Below are 15,037 nucleotides of genomic sequence, written 5' to 3'. Positions count from 1 at the left end.
AGAGTTCAAATGGAAAGACCTCTCTTTTCAAGACTCATCTAGGAAAGCTTAAAGTTCCAGGGTATTATAAGAAGGGCTGGGTGATGGCAACAGGGATGGAGGGCTTGGTGGAACAGGGGTTTGGGGGAGAAATGCCTACTGCCCCTCATCCCCCAGGCAGAATAAATCATATATTGGGCATCCTAGAAAGTGGCAGAATGGTGTAACTCCACAAACACATCCATCCAAGTGGTAGGGACAACAGAATGTGAACATGAGCAGCGAGACCGGAGTCAGCAAGGTAGGCAGAGTCTGGTCATGATCAGTGTATCTAGCTAAATAAAGAGCTTAGATTTTGTTCTAAAAGCTATGGTAAACATTGATCTGACTAGCCTGAGCTAGGACACACCAACAAGGCAAGGAAGGCAACTGCAGTGGGAGTGGTATTTATGAAGCACTAAAGGAAGAGAAAAATGGCTGGGTCTTGCAAGAACTGGGACACAGACATTGTTGAATACAGTTGCTTCTACAGCATTGTCTGCATGGATAATATTGTCCCCTTACAAGCGAGAACACAGCATTTCTTAACAGTAAAACATAAAGTTTCAAATGCAACCCAGAAAGTGTTAAAGCCACAAGATCAAGGGATAGAAGAGTCGCAAACGAGCGAGAAATCTGCTCGATTTCCTTTTTCTCTGCCCCAAAGCAAAGCAATAGAATCTTGTCCAAAGTCCTGATACAGATGGTGGAATAGCACAGCATATGTTCTGCAAGGACTTCCAAGAAACACCTATATCCTGGCACTTCAGTGCTTCACAACAGAGAAAATGTGCTGATAATTTATATATTCAATATGTATTTATGTGTGTGCATTCCAAACACACACACACACACTGCTCAGTGAACTGCACCAGTGAAATGTAACTAATGAACCCTGCTTCTCTTTCTTGTGCTCCCCCTATTCCTAGTTACCTTTACACTCTCTTGCTTCTCTGGTCTTCAGCCCTGTTCTTGGGAAGGGTTCTAAAGTCAGTTTTTTACTCCTCCAGAAGACTCCAAGCTTCCTAGGAGACCAAATTGTGACCCCCTGCCATATGGAGAAAAGAGCTATGTCCTCTTATTAAACCAACGTTAATGAATAAAGAAGCACGGAAGGATAGGCCATTATTTATCTCCTAGTGTATAGCCCACTACCTAGTCTCTGTACACCGATAGCCCCGTATACACACATATAGGTACACTGGCATGTACATACCCCACGGATACCATGATCTGTTCAGTAAACAGGAAAATGTGCCCTTGCACTCACCCTGTCTTTTAGTCTTTAGTCTCCAGAGGCTCTGGTAGGTTGCATGGTGACCACCATTTACCACCCAAAAGCAAATAAAGAAAGTGATAGTGAGAGTACTCTGGATGGGAATAGTCTACCTTCAACTGTAGGCTTCTGAGTCTCATGGCTAGTCTCGGCACAAGTGGTAGTCAGTAAACTAAAAGTTCATTCATTCTGTAATTATTTTCAGGAGGAGTTTATATCCTGTCTCTATCATCCATGTAACTCTGAGCAGGTAATCTCTTCTCGCTATGACCATTTATAAAACATGTCCCTATGACACTGTCTGCTCCACAATTACATTTACTGTGGTGAAATAGACTAGGCAGCAATTACACAAACCTCTGCTGTGTCAATCCTTTGTTAGCAAATTCTTGCCAGCACAACTGTGCACACAACAACCTCCAACTCCCCCTCACATATTGACATGCATACCCACTCAACACACAGTTACACAGACCCACACATTCAACCCCCCCTCCCAAGACATCTGGAGCTGTGCTCATTCCCACACAGATGCATCTGCATATATAAATGTACACCCTGTATGCAAACACAGCCCTCACATATATTTTATGCATGTGTTTTATAAACAGCTAAACCTGCTAATTCACCAGCCTCTTTGGCTGGCAGATTACTGGGGTGTGCAGATTAGAACTAAAACAAATGATTACAAAGTCAAGGATAGCCCTTTGCCAAACACATTCTGTTCTTTTGCTTAGCGTTGTAGTTTTGCCTTAATTTATGGTAATCCTACCCACGCTGCAAGTTACCGTACTGCTGGTTCATAAATGGAGCGCAATCTACTACGGCATGTTGGCTGGGAAGAAAGAGAAGACCGCCAGGTTTTTTTCCAATGCTTTCAAAAACGAAAATTACAGTTTTGCCACGTATTAATGTGAGCATATTTCTGATTCCTTACCCATTATACATATATGGAATATGTGGACAAATATCTAAACTCGTAATAAAGTTCCAGTTCTTCAAGAACTCTCAGAATGAATGCTGAGTTTAATTCCTGTCATGATGTAGAAAAGTTTGGTTTAATAAAAAATAAAATCAAGTCCTGGAGAGGATGCAGAGAAGAAGGAACACTCGTGCACTGCTGGTGGGAATGCAGACTGGTGCAGCCACTATGGAAGACAGTATGGAGTTTCCTCAAAAAGTTAAAAATGGAACTCCCATTTGACCCAGTGATCCCACTTCTAGGAATATATCCCAAGAAACCAGAAACACCAATCAGAAAGGATATATGCACCCCTATGTTCATAGCAGCACAATTCACCATGGCTAAGATCTGGAAGCAGCCTAAGTGCCCATCAGTTGATGAATAGATTAGAAAACTGTGGTACATCTACACAGTGGAATACTATGCTGCTGTAAAAAAGAAGGAACTCTTACCATTTGCAACAGCATGGATGGAGCTGGAGAGCATTATGCTAAGTGAAATAAGCCAGTCAATGAAAGAAAAATATCACATGATCTCACTCATTTATGGATAATAAAGACCATTATAAACTGATGAACAAAAATAGATATAAAGGCAGAGCAGCATCGAACAGACTGTCAAACTACAGTGGGAAGGCCGGGAAGGGCTGGGGGGGGGGGGGGGGCGTTTCAGAGATCAACTGAAGGACTTGCATGCATGCATATAAGCATAATCAATGGACACAAGACATTGGGGGTATGGAAGGCCAGGGGAAAGTCAAGGGGGAAAAAAAGGAGACATATGTAATACTCTTTGTAATACCTTAAGCAATACAACAAAATAAAACAAAATAAAAAAATAAAATTTATCTTTATTGTTGAAAGTAAAAATAAATAAATAAGTAAATAAATTAAATAAATAAAATCACAGGCTTCTGTAACTTCATATCCAAGGGCTATATTTTTTGCACCATCTTTTGCTCTATCTTCTGTCTCCCTTTCTTTTTTCTTATGTGTCATATTTTTAAAATTTTATTGGCATACCATTGGTTCACAAAACCATACAGGTTTAATTTCATGTTGGGCTTTGGATTCCACATCAATCTTTCTGTCTTTCCACCATGTCTTCTCCCATGAGAGGACCTCAATCCCTCTCTTTCTCTTAAAATATATATTGTACAAAACTCAGTATAAACTCCTTAATTTGGAGTTCAGTCAGTCTTGTTGATACCTGGGTCCAGAAACATACCATAGAAATTTTCCTTCCTTTAATTCCCTGATGCTTCTCCATTGAGATCAAGTCCACATCATTTTTCTTAGTCCTAACTTGTTTCTTGACTAGGAACAGGTCATAATTTCTCTTTCCCATGCATAGAATTTCTAATAAACATAATGTTATTACAACCTCCTGAAAAAAATTCCATCAATTCTGAATCCCAAGCCAACTTATGAGACAGCGTTTTTTAACATTTGTATTGAGGTATAATATACATACAGAATAATGCACAAATCATAAGTGTGCAGTCAGTTGAATTTTTAGAATTCAAATCTCCCTGTGTAACGATATACCCAGCTCTAGAAAAAAAAAAACACATTATTAGCACAGAGTCCCCATTATGGTCTCTCACATTCACTACCTGCCACACCAGGAGGTAATAGAATGATATCCTGTCTTCCATTCCTATCAATTCATTGGCCTCTTCTAAAACATCACATTAATGAAATCCTGTGATATTATTCTTTTTTAAAATTTTCTTCTTTCAGTCAACATTTCACTTGAAAGTCCACTACATTGTCGCACACAGTTGTATTTTATTAATTCTCCTTACTGTGTAGATTCTTTTTGTATAAATAAATCATAATATATTTATTCCTCTGTTGGTGAATTAGAAGGACATGAAAAGAAAAAGACAAAGAAAAAAGAATGAGATGTACAGAGAGAAAAACAGCGAAAAGAAGGGAATGAGGAGAGAGAGATGAAGAGAGTTGAGAGGGTTAGTGAGTTAAAGAAAGGAGAAAGGGAGTGATTTAAAATGAAGAGAATAGAGATAGAAATATGGAGAGGGAGAGAAGACAGCAAAAAAGAAAGGAACAAAACAACAATTAAAGACAAAGAGTTTTTGTGATCTATTAGCACTATGATCTTGACCAACTTGTTTAATCTCTTCATCTCTTTAAAATTGAGATAATAATATACATCTCATGGGGCTACTGTTGGAATTAAACAATATAATACCAGTATATGTATCTGTGTAACAACTCGTCACACTTAGTGGCTAAAAACTAAAATTTGTTAAATAAAGCTACTTAAAAAGCCTTTAGGTGTGGCCAAATAATAAAATTGATGATGGATACTGTGTTTACACCCACAGCCTACCAGATAAAATTCTTAGCTTTGCCATGAACAAAAATCAAGGTGATGCCCTGTAGAGATGCATCTATTACATCTGGAGGTACCTGGACTGTCTGCATGCAGAGCTTCAGGGATAATGAAAAACTTCAGATTGAGTGCCAAAGCTCTATTACCAGCTGAGTTTCATTAACACTCTTAGTAATGATCGGATTACATGTGAAACAGAAAGATAATTACTTTTCTTGATGACAAATAGGGAGATGTTATAATCATTGGCTCTAAAAAACAATACTCCACAGCAAAAAAAAATGTAAAAGGAGGACCAAAGTGCAGCCATTTCCTTCTTTAGGTTATTTGAGGGAAATTTCAACTTATCAAGGTTTGACATGCCTGCACAGGCGCACATGCATGCACAAAATATATTAGTCTAGGATGAATGCCTTCTACTACCATTATTTAACACTAGAGGCCTGGTGCATGAATTCTTGCATGGGTGGGGTTCGGGGCCTGGCTGGTGATCGGGGCTGATGTTGGGGTGTTGGGGGGGGGCGGTGCCTGGGGAAGGGACTGCAGAGATTGGTGGACCGCAGGAGTTTGGCTGTGAGAGTGTACTGACCACCAGGGGGCAGCTCTTACATTGAGCACCTGCCCCCTGGTGGTCAGTGCACATCATAGTGACCGGTCGACCAGTTGTTTGGTCATTTGGTTGTTTGTTCATTCGGTCGCTTAGGCTTTTATATATATAGACTATGGCCCAGTGCACAAAATTCATGCACGGGGAGAGGGTGTCCCTCAGCCCGGCCTGCACCCTCTCCAAACTGGGATCCTTAGGGTGACATCCAACTGCAGGATGGAATCGGGCCTAAACCAGCAGGCGGACATCTCTCTCACAATCTGGGACTGCTGGCTCCTAACTGCTCACCTGCCTGCCAACCTGATCGCCCCCTAATGGCTTCCCTGGCAGCCTGATTGATGCCTAACTGCTCCCCTGACGGCCTGATCACCCCCAAATGACCTCCCCTGGCAGCCTGATTGCCCCCAACTGCCCTCCCCTGCTGCGACCTGCTTCCTCCTCCAGGACCTGCCTCCTCCACGCGAGGAGGCGGAGACACTGGGACTGGCCTCTGCTGTGTGCACAGCCATCTTGTGGTGGCCATATTGTGACGACGTCGTGCACGAGGGTGCGAGGACCACCTAGGCCAGTGGTTGGCAAACTGCAGCTCGTGAGCCACATGCGGCTCTTTGGCCCCTTGAGTGTGGCCATGAAGTTTCAATCGCACTGTACGCGTGCACCCGCATGTGGTATTTTGTGGAAGAGCCACACTCAAGGAGCCGCAGTTTGCCGACCTAGGCTTTTATTAGCATAGATAATTCTACAACTTGGGAAACCTCCTGAGAGGAAAATATAATAAACTCTCTCTCCATATATAAAACTTTCAGAGGGATATATATATATATATATATATATATATATATATATATATAATTTTTTTTTCAGAAGAGGGAGACAGAAATATCTATGATCAAAAAGAATCACTGATCAGCTGTCTCCTGCATGTCTCACACAGGGGATCAAGCCTGCAACCTGGGCATATGCCCTGACCAGGAATTGAACTGTGACCTCCTGGTTCATAGGTCAATGCTCAATCACTGAGCCATACTGGTCAGACTAAACTCTCTCTTCTTTTTAAAAAATTAATTGATTGATTGATTTTAAATCTTTATTGTTGAAAATATTACATATGTCCCCATTTTCCCCCCAAAAAGGGGAAGCACTTCCATGTTGACCTGGCCTATGGTAAGAAGGTCCTCAAGAGGCAGCCTTCCAGGAAACCATCCTTTTAGTAACAAAAGGCCAGAATAATGACTCTTGATGGCCACCTCATGGCATTCCAGGCTCAGAGAAACAATTTCACAGGACATTAGTCTCTCATTGATTATGTCAAATTAAAGCAGGCTAACCAGAACTGACAGTAATTCTTTTAAAACAAAGTGCAGAAAACATCAAAACGGGGGCTTCTTCTTTTTTCCTTCTAAGCAATATAGTCGTCCCTACAGCTTTTAATATATTATACATGGGAGGAAAAGTAATCTTATCCGTAATCTAAGTCCCTCAGGATTTAGAAACCTTAAGTATCTCCCATCCCATCTAAAGAGGTAAAATCCAAAACCCTCACCTAATCCTAGTCTAGAGATCTCCACAATCCCCAATCCAATCCCAAATTTAATATGAAGCATTGGAGTCATTTTCCTGAATGTGTCTCCCCTCCATTCTCTAAAATGTTCTAAGTTCCACTTCCCTTGTAAAGTCCATATCAAGTCCCACCTTCCCATGGTCACCACTCTGACCACACCAGTTCAGTGGACTTCCTTCAGGAACTGGATCAGCCACACTTCACCTACCCAGGCAGCCATCCCTTAGCACTAGGATTTGTAGGTATGCTATTCCTTCAAAGAAAGCATAAGTCTGTCAAGGATAGAAGCTTATATTAGTTTCCTAGGTGTGCTGCAATAAATAACCAGAAATCAGGTAGCTCAAAACAATAGAAATGTATTCTTTCAAAGTTCTAGAGGCTCAAAGTTCAAGATCAAAGTGTCGGCAAAGTCATACTCTCTCTGAAGGCTCAAGGGGAGACTGCCCCATGCCTTTCTCTTAGCCGCTGCAGTCCTTGGAACTTCTTGCCTGTAGCTGTATCATTCCAATTTCTTTTTTGTTTCTTTAATGATTAAGGTATTACATATGTGTCCTTATCCCCTCCAATACTCCCCCACCCCTCCCCCACTCATGCCCTCACCCCCCTGGTGTCTGTGTCCTTTGTATCACTCCAATTTCCGCCTTCATTTTCACATGGCCATCTTCCCTCTGTGCCATTATCTCTGCGTGTCCTCTCCTCTTCTTATGAGGACTCCAGCCACTTAAAACGTAGGGCCCAGCCTGAAATACTCTGACCTCATCTTAACCAATTACATCTGCGAAGACCCTATTCCCAAATAACGCCATATGCTGAGGTTTTGGTTAGACCTAACTCTGGGGAGGACTTTATTCAACCTGGGGCAGAGATGCACTTCCATCCTGCTTTTGATGTTTAGTGTGTTTTCCTCCCACTAGGAAACTTCAAGGACTCAGATGATGACAACGACACTATATTTATCAAGTTTGCTTTGGGAAGTGATGTGCTGGGCTCTGCAGGGACCCCTTCTGCATGGACTCAGCCCCAGAAATGCAATACAAGTCCTCTCCTCATAAGTCTTGGTGCGTCTAACGAAAAGCCAATCACTTTGTAATGGAAATTGCTTCTGACCTGCTCTTCTAGGAGGCTACTGGTAGGTACCATGGAGTCCACTTCAGCAACGTGTCAGTAGAAGAGATCAGGAATAATTAAGGCAGGGAGGGGGGGGGGGAAGGAAGCAATCAGGGAGCAGCCTCACCTTAAACCGTGGGAAATGTCAAGTTGGAATCACTCTGTGTAAAGGTCAGCCCCCACACGCCAACCTTTTAAAATTTCATTGAAGGACTCTGTTTAAAATACCATGCTACAAATTTGCTAAAGAAAAAAAAAATAGTTTACTCTGGGAAAACCATTTATATCGCCACAGAAAACAGAGATACTGCATTCGAATGCAAAATTAAATAAAAACGAAATAAACTACCAGAATTTCCAGGGACCTAAGTGAAGGTGCACACGACACTTGTGAAGATCCGGAAGGACCTTCTGGTAGAGGGAAAGCAAGGAAACAAGCAGCAAACAGAGCCCTGTTAGTCTTGGGGTCAGAAGACTTGGCTTCGGTTCCAGCTGGCTCTTGGCTGCCTTTGAGATGCTCAGCCAGGTAAGGCCCCTCACCTATTGAGTGATGCTTGGCTTGCATACTATAAATGATGATTTTGTGAAATAAAATAAGGTCTTATAAGCAAAATGCTTCACAAAATCATTACCCACTATACAAATACTCATGCTTATTTTGAGACCTTCAGAAAAGCATTTTTATGCTGTCTTAACGACTATCAAAGTTACACCCCAACGTATGCCCATTTGAAATAAAACAAATTTGTTCTTGAACAAGGTCCTCAGGGATGAGCCCAGACTGGTTGCCTAGGAGAAGCGCCATGTCTCTAAAGGTCACACAAAATTGAAAACCACAATCAGACATTTTAAAATTAGGATTCTAAACAGTGATCTTGCCAGTGAGCCACCAAGCCTGCTGCTGGAACACCTACTATGCTCAAGTGTTCTCTAAGCTTGAAGGAGAAACGGACCCAAAAGGAAATATCATCCCAACTCTAAAATGATTAGAGTGCAGTTCATACATTCTAAAGAGGAAGGAGAGAGCCCCGTGGATGTAATGGTCAGGGACTTGTGGAGGAACAGTTGGTGAACTGGACAGTGAGAGGCATCACAGTGGCAATTTTGAGTCTATATTTAATGAAACAGATACTTAACCATTCTTCAGGGAGTGGCAGTGGGAAGGTATGAGAGTGAGGAAGGAGGGGAGAGAGGAGATCATTGGTTTCAATGCAGGACTTTGCCAGTTTAAGTGCTCCTCTGTCCCTGAGGTCATTATCTGCAATATCAGTCTGGACCCTCATGTCAGACTTTGAAAGAGATCTGTAGCAAGTTAGCCAGACCTCAGAGAAGCCTTAATTACAGATAATATCTCTGCTCTGTTCATTCCAAATGGGAAAGAAGATGGAGACGACCGAGCCCACTTATTTTTGGGGTGCCACAGACACTCGGTCAGCAGTCCTGCTAATAAGATACAGAAATCTCCATCCACTTCCTTCAATCTCCTTAACGATAAAATATATCCATGTATAAAAAATTCCTAATTATGCACATCCACACACACAGATATATGTTCAAAGGCATGTATGCAGATAAATGACTACACTAGTACCTGTTAGAAAAGGGGAAAAGGAAAAAAAAAACACTAGATGAGAGATGAAGTATAAAAAAAAAATCAGAACAGAATTTAGAGTTGGGAAGTGAATGCTTTCTTAGAAGATTGGGCGAAAAAAACTTATCAGACTGAAAGTAGCTGGATTGGAACAACGCCTGCTGAAAAGTGTCCTGTTCGGAGATGGGGAGATCACAGCCCTTGGGGAAGAGATAATCAGCTTGTGTGGACCGTGTCAGTGTGAAAGGAGCGCAGCCCCGCACTTGCTTTTGAGAGGAGGTGGTGAGATGACAGAATGATGAACTTTAATGGACCATCAGATATTTTAAACAGCGTTTTCCATTTTAAATGTACATCCAAATCCAGCACTTACAGGATGCGAGCTAAAAGCTTCAGTTCAAACCGGCAAGGCCATTGCCAGCATCCCACTGAAGGCTCCCTGACAAGAATACACTTGATTTCCAACCAGCAAGGGACTAGTTATTCCATTTAGAAAAATGACATCCTGATGACCTGAAATTGCCCTTGCAGCTTCTGCAGACTCTAGCTTCAGCGGTGCATCTATTCCAGGTTGCATGGGAGAGCTCATCTAAGGCTTTGGGGGCACGCACTCCAGGGACAGTATGCTTTACCTGGCGCCTTGATAAAGGCCAGGACAACATGGTGCTTACCAGCTGGTGACGCATTCATTCATTTAGGGACAGTTGGAGAAGGCTTAGCACATGCCTGACTCTGCTAGAGGACGCTGATACAAACATTAAATATAGTCATGTGTCCTGCTCTTAAGATACCATTGCCCTTTGGGGAACACAGTCCAGTGAACAAGCAATCAGAATACAGTAGAGAGAGATGGCTGCCTCACTGACTTCCTGCAGGGGCGGTTGACTTCCGCAGCCTCCACACTCTTCTTATTCCCACCCTAATACCGCAATCTGTTGCGGGTCCCTTCTTGATACCGATCTCCTCAAGATCACCAGGACTAGCCAAACCTTCCAATCTGATGACCAGATTAATCCTTCTCATGCCCATTTTCCAATATTTGTTACTTTCTGTTACCCACTAATTTTCATATGTTTTTAGTACTGTGCACTATCTTGACTTTTCTCCTTGCGACCTTGAGAATTCCATTGAAATTTTTTTTTTTTTGAGGAGTTTTCTCCATTGTTTGGTCCTTCAATGTGAGAGCTACATAGAGTTTTCTTCATTTCTCCCTATACACTATATGCTTGAGACATAATTTTATCTCTCGGGCTCCCAAACAAAACAAACCCTTCAAATCGCTCCCATATATTATCCATGGTCAATTCTGTTCTTTAGATCCTGGAAATGCATTCAAGATGGTAAACAGAGCCTGTACATTTGACTACACCATATGGAATTTTCATTTATATTTACAATGTTATATAAAAACACATATATTTTAGAAAACGGAATCAGTGCCACCAAACAGGGAAGGATGCTATTCACATATTCAATATCGTGAGAATGTTTTCCCAAGATATCGGATAGGCTTGAATTACTAGGAAGGAAGAAAAAATTGCTCACTAGACCAAGATTCAATAAGTAAATGGCACCTCCCCAATTCTCCATAACAGAGGGTCGGGGGCCGGAGAGATGGGAGATCTGGGTGATCAGCAGGGGAGTTTGAATCTTACAATGGGAAGGACTTCAGGATGCACATCACGGAAATTCATGAAGTTACCAGGCAAGGACCCACTCCAGGCTGCTTTGGTCACAGGCAGCCACACAGAAATGCCAAGTAAAATAGGGACATGTCCCTTAAGCACCCACTGATGATGGTCTGGCTGCTCTGCATTTCTATTTTACCAGACAAGGATGCCACTTGTAAGTGAGGAGGAGATAGACAGCTGTAACGACAGGCATCTGTGCAGTAGGGAATTTTACTTTTCTGACAGGGATTTGTTTCTCTGTGTCTGTTTGTCATTTGTGTTTGTTGTAGAAGCTCAGCCTCACTAGGGCCCCGGCCCTTGTTTGCTAGCTGGTGCATATGCCCAGGCTGTGAGGGGCTGCAGCAGGGCCTCTTGCAGACACCCCTCCAGAGCAGGCTCCGTGCATCTCTGTCCACAGTCCAAAACTTACAATTTACCTCCAATGCCCCCAACCCTTCTCCTTCAACCCCTGCTACCTGCCTTGATGGGTACCCCAGCATGATGGACCTACCATTGCACTACAGTAACCACAGAAAGCATTATGTGGTAACAAATCTTGCGGCTAGTTATGAAATACAGTGGGGCCTTGACTTACGAGTTTACTTTGTTCCGTGACGGAGCTCGTAACTCAAATTACTCGTATGTCAAATCTTAAAGTGAACGAGTGAGACATGTGATGCTGGGCTGATGTTGTGGCGTTCACTGTGACGTTCGCTGCGCCAGCTAGTGGTGGGGTATCTGAAGCTGGCTCATAACCCGAATTTTAGCTCGCAACTCAAAGCAAAAAATTGGCCGAGAGACGGCTCGTATCTCGAAAAACTTGTTAGTCGGGACATTCGTAAGTCAAGGCCCCACTACGGTTGGAATTTTGGCCCCTCACGTCGATTGTGACACACTGACGTTAACTGGGCTACTGCTGCCTCTCCCTAATGGACATGACTTTGCTCAATAACAAATCCTCTTCAGTAATGCCCCTGCTTAAACAGTGTGTGTCTCATGCCAAGTATTGTACGAACACACTCATGGGGTGTCAGTCCATTATTGCCACAACAATTTGTGTGACAAGCCACCCTCAAGATTGTAACAGGTTACAATAGCAAACACAGCTTGCCCTTGCTTTCGTTGGTTTAAGCCGGTGGTCGGCAAACTGCGGCTTGGCAAACCGCGGCTCGCGAGCCACATGCTGCTCTTTGGCCCCTTCAGTGTGGCTCTCCCACAAAATACCAGCTCTTCCACAAAATACCGACTTCTGTGCATGGGCCACAAAGTTTCAATCGCCCTATCCGTGCGCACCCGCACGCAGTATTTTGTGGAAGAGCCATACTCAAGGGGCCAAAGAGCCGCATGTGGCTCGCGAGCCGTGGTTTGCCGACCACGGGTTTAAGCTATGGCTTTACTAGAATAAACTAGGCTTGGCTCAAGTCAGATTCAGATCACTCCCAACACCTCCCTCTGGGGCAGCAGACACCTGAGGCATGTGCGGGCCACGGGAGCACAAGCAGACCAACCGAAACAGAAAATATGGCTTCAGACCCTCAAGTGGCTGGAAAGGATGAGTGATTGAGGTGGGTGGGATAAAGTCATAACCTCATGAATGATTTTAAAGGAGTATAACAGGTCTCTTTACATGTTGTGGTTGGCCATGTGATAGACTTGTTTACTGTTTCAAACTTTTCCCTTTCTCTCTGTTACAACTTTATATAGTCACTAGAGGCCCGGTGCACAAATTCATGCACAGGCGGGGTCACTCTAGGTGGCCTGCAGGGATAGGGCCGAAACCCACTGTCCAACACCACCTGCAGCTCCTACCTGCCGCTCCTGCTCACCCCGACCCCACTGTGCCTGCTGTGGGCTGGCGCCCAATCAGTCCTGATTGGGAGAGGCTCTGCTGCAGCAGCTCTCACCAGCCATGAGCCCTGCGTCTGGCGCCCTCCCAAGAGGAGTGCCTGTGGAATCGGGTTGAAACCAGCTCTCCAACATCCCCCGAGGGGTCCTGGATTGTGAGAGGGTACAGGCCAGGCTGAGGGACCCCACCAGTGCATAATAGGGTGGGGAGGGACCACGGGAGGGCTCCAGGGTGTGTCTGGTCCATCTCACTCAGTCCTGATCTGCCAGACCCCAGCAGCAAGCTAACCCACCAGTCAGAGCATCTGCCTCCTGGTGGTCAGTGCATGTCATAGCAACTGGTCGACCAACTGACTATGTCCCCTGGTGGTCAGTGCACATCATAGCGAGTGGTTGAGCAGCCTTAGCATATCATTAGCATAGTATTCGGTGGAGTCAAATGGATGCATTTCTCCATCTCCATCCATCCTCTGACCCAGCAGGTTGATCCTGTCTTACTCTCCCTGTATGTTCCCAAGGTCTATGATGCTTCCTTTGATATGAAGTGAAATACTGCAGGTGTCAGCGAGCTATTATCTGTTTATGAGGCAGAAGACTTTCTGTGACTTTGTGTCAGAGACAGTGAAAGTGAAAATCAGGAGACAATAGCTCTGACTCCCCTGCCATTGTTGGATTTTTCAAAGCCACTTCACTTCTCTCTTCCTCTGGTTTCCCAATGTAAACTGTAAACAGTGTTTTAAAAGCTGCCTTTTCTTCCCACCTTGCACTGCTCCATCAAAAGAAATGATGTTTGAGAATGGGCTTTGAAAAATAAAAAAAAATGTATTACACAAATATGCTCTGCAATTATTGAAACAAAAATGTAATACATCTAAGGACTATTGTTTAGAGACTAAGCATGACTTGTGTTTCCCAGGGCAAAGAGAGAACAGAAAGAATGATATGGAGAAACTAGTTTTTATTTTTCTCCTGCCTAGATAAAATGGCTTTAAACAGCATATGACAGAAGAAGCACAGCTCTTCAAGATAGAAAGGGCTTCCCTTCTTTTCTCTCCTACCACTCACAGCAAGGAATCCAGAGTGGAAACAGGCAAAGGGGGAAGGGATCAGCAACTCCCAAAGGACATCTATTTGGAGGTGATATTCCAAAATCTGTCTCAACCTCACTCAGATCCTCAGGATGCCAGCTGATGCATTTTGACAGGGAAGAGAGTTTACCCAGATTCAATGAGTCCCTCTGTGGAGGAATGTTTTGGGAGCAGCACAGAGAGGAAAGTCAATACAGAACTTCCACACTGTGGAGTTTGGGGCTGACACTCCATTTGACTCCACCGAATATAGGACTTTTTCCTCCATATCCTAGGACTAGAGAAAAATCAGTCCAAAGGCTAAACTCCAACTGAGGAGCCAATTTCTCATAACAATGGCTAATAATGACTCTTTGAAATCCCCTTTCTGATCCCAGACATAGGGACTGTCAGAATAGATATCCCTGTATTAAGGCCAGACTGAAGGCCCAATCAGGGCTTAGATGCTATGGATAATGCCACTAATAAAGCAGCTCTCAGATATTTCTGTGAAAGATTCAGAAAGAGCACTAATTAACCCATCAGAGAATCTTCTAAGGATGTATTCCTTCTGTTAAAGAATATCCTGTATTGGCATTTTTGTGAATCATTCTTGACATTTTGCCAGCTCTGCTGTCAACCTTCAAGGAATATGGAAACAGTCAGTAGATTTTTAAAAGCAAAATCTGTATAAAACAAAGTCTAATTGCAAAACTACTGGATAGCTTACCAACAAAACAAAACACAGAGATGGTCATTTAACAAACCAAATTTCTAGGAAAGTTTCCTGTGGAGAAATTGCTTCATCTAGTGGAGCAGGACTACGTGAGAAGGGCCAACTGAGATTACATCGCAGCATTCCCTAACTTGCAGGACTAAAAGTATTTTGAGTTATTGAGTGGTGTGTGTGTGTGCATGTGGGTGAGCACACAATCATGCATACATGTACACATTAATTCAATAAATGTGTATT

Source organism: Myotis nattereri (assembly GCF_964212035.1).
Source record: "Myotis nattereri genome assembly, chromosome: 10".
NCBI lineage: Eukaryota > Metazoa > Chordata > Mammalia > Chiroptera > Vespertilionidae > Myotis > Myotis nattereri.
The sequence above is the reverse complement of the archived record's forward strand: the minus strand, read 5'-3'. Positions refer to the sequence as shown.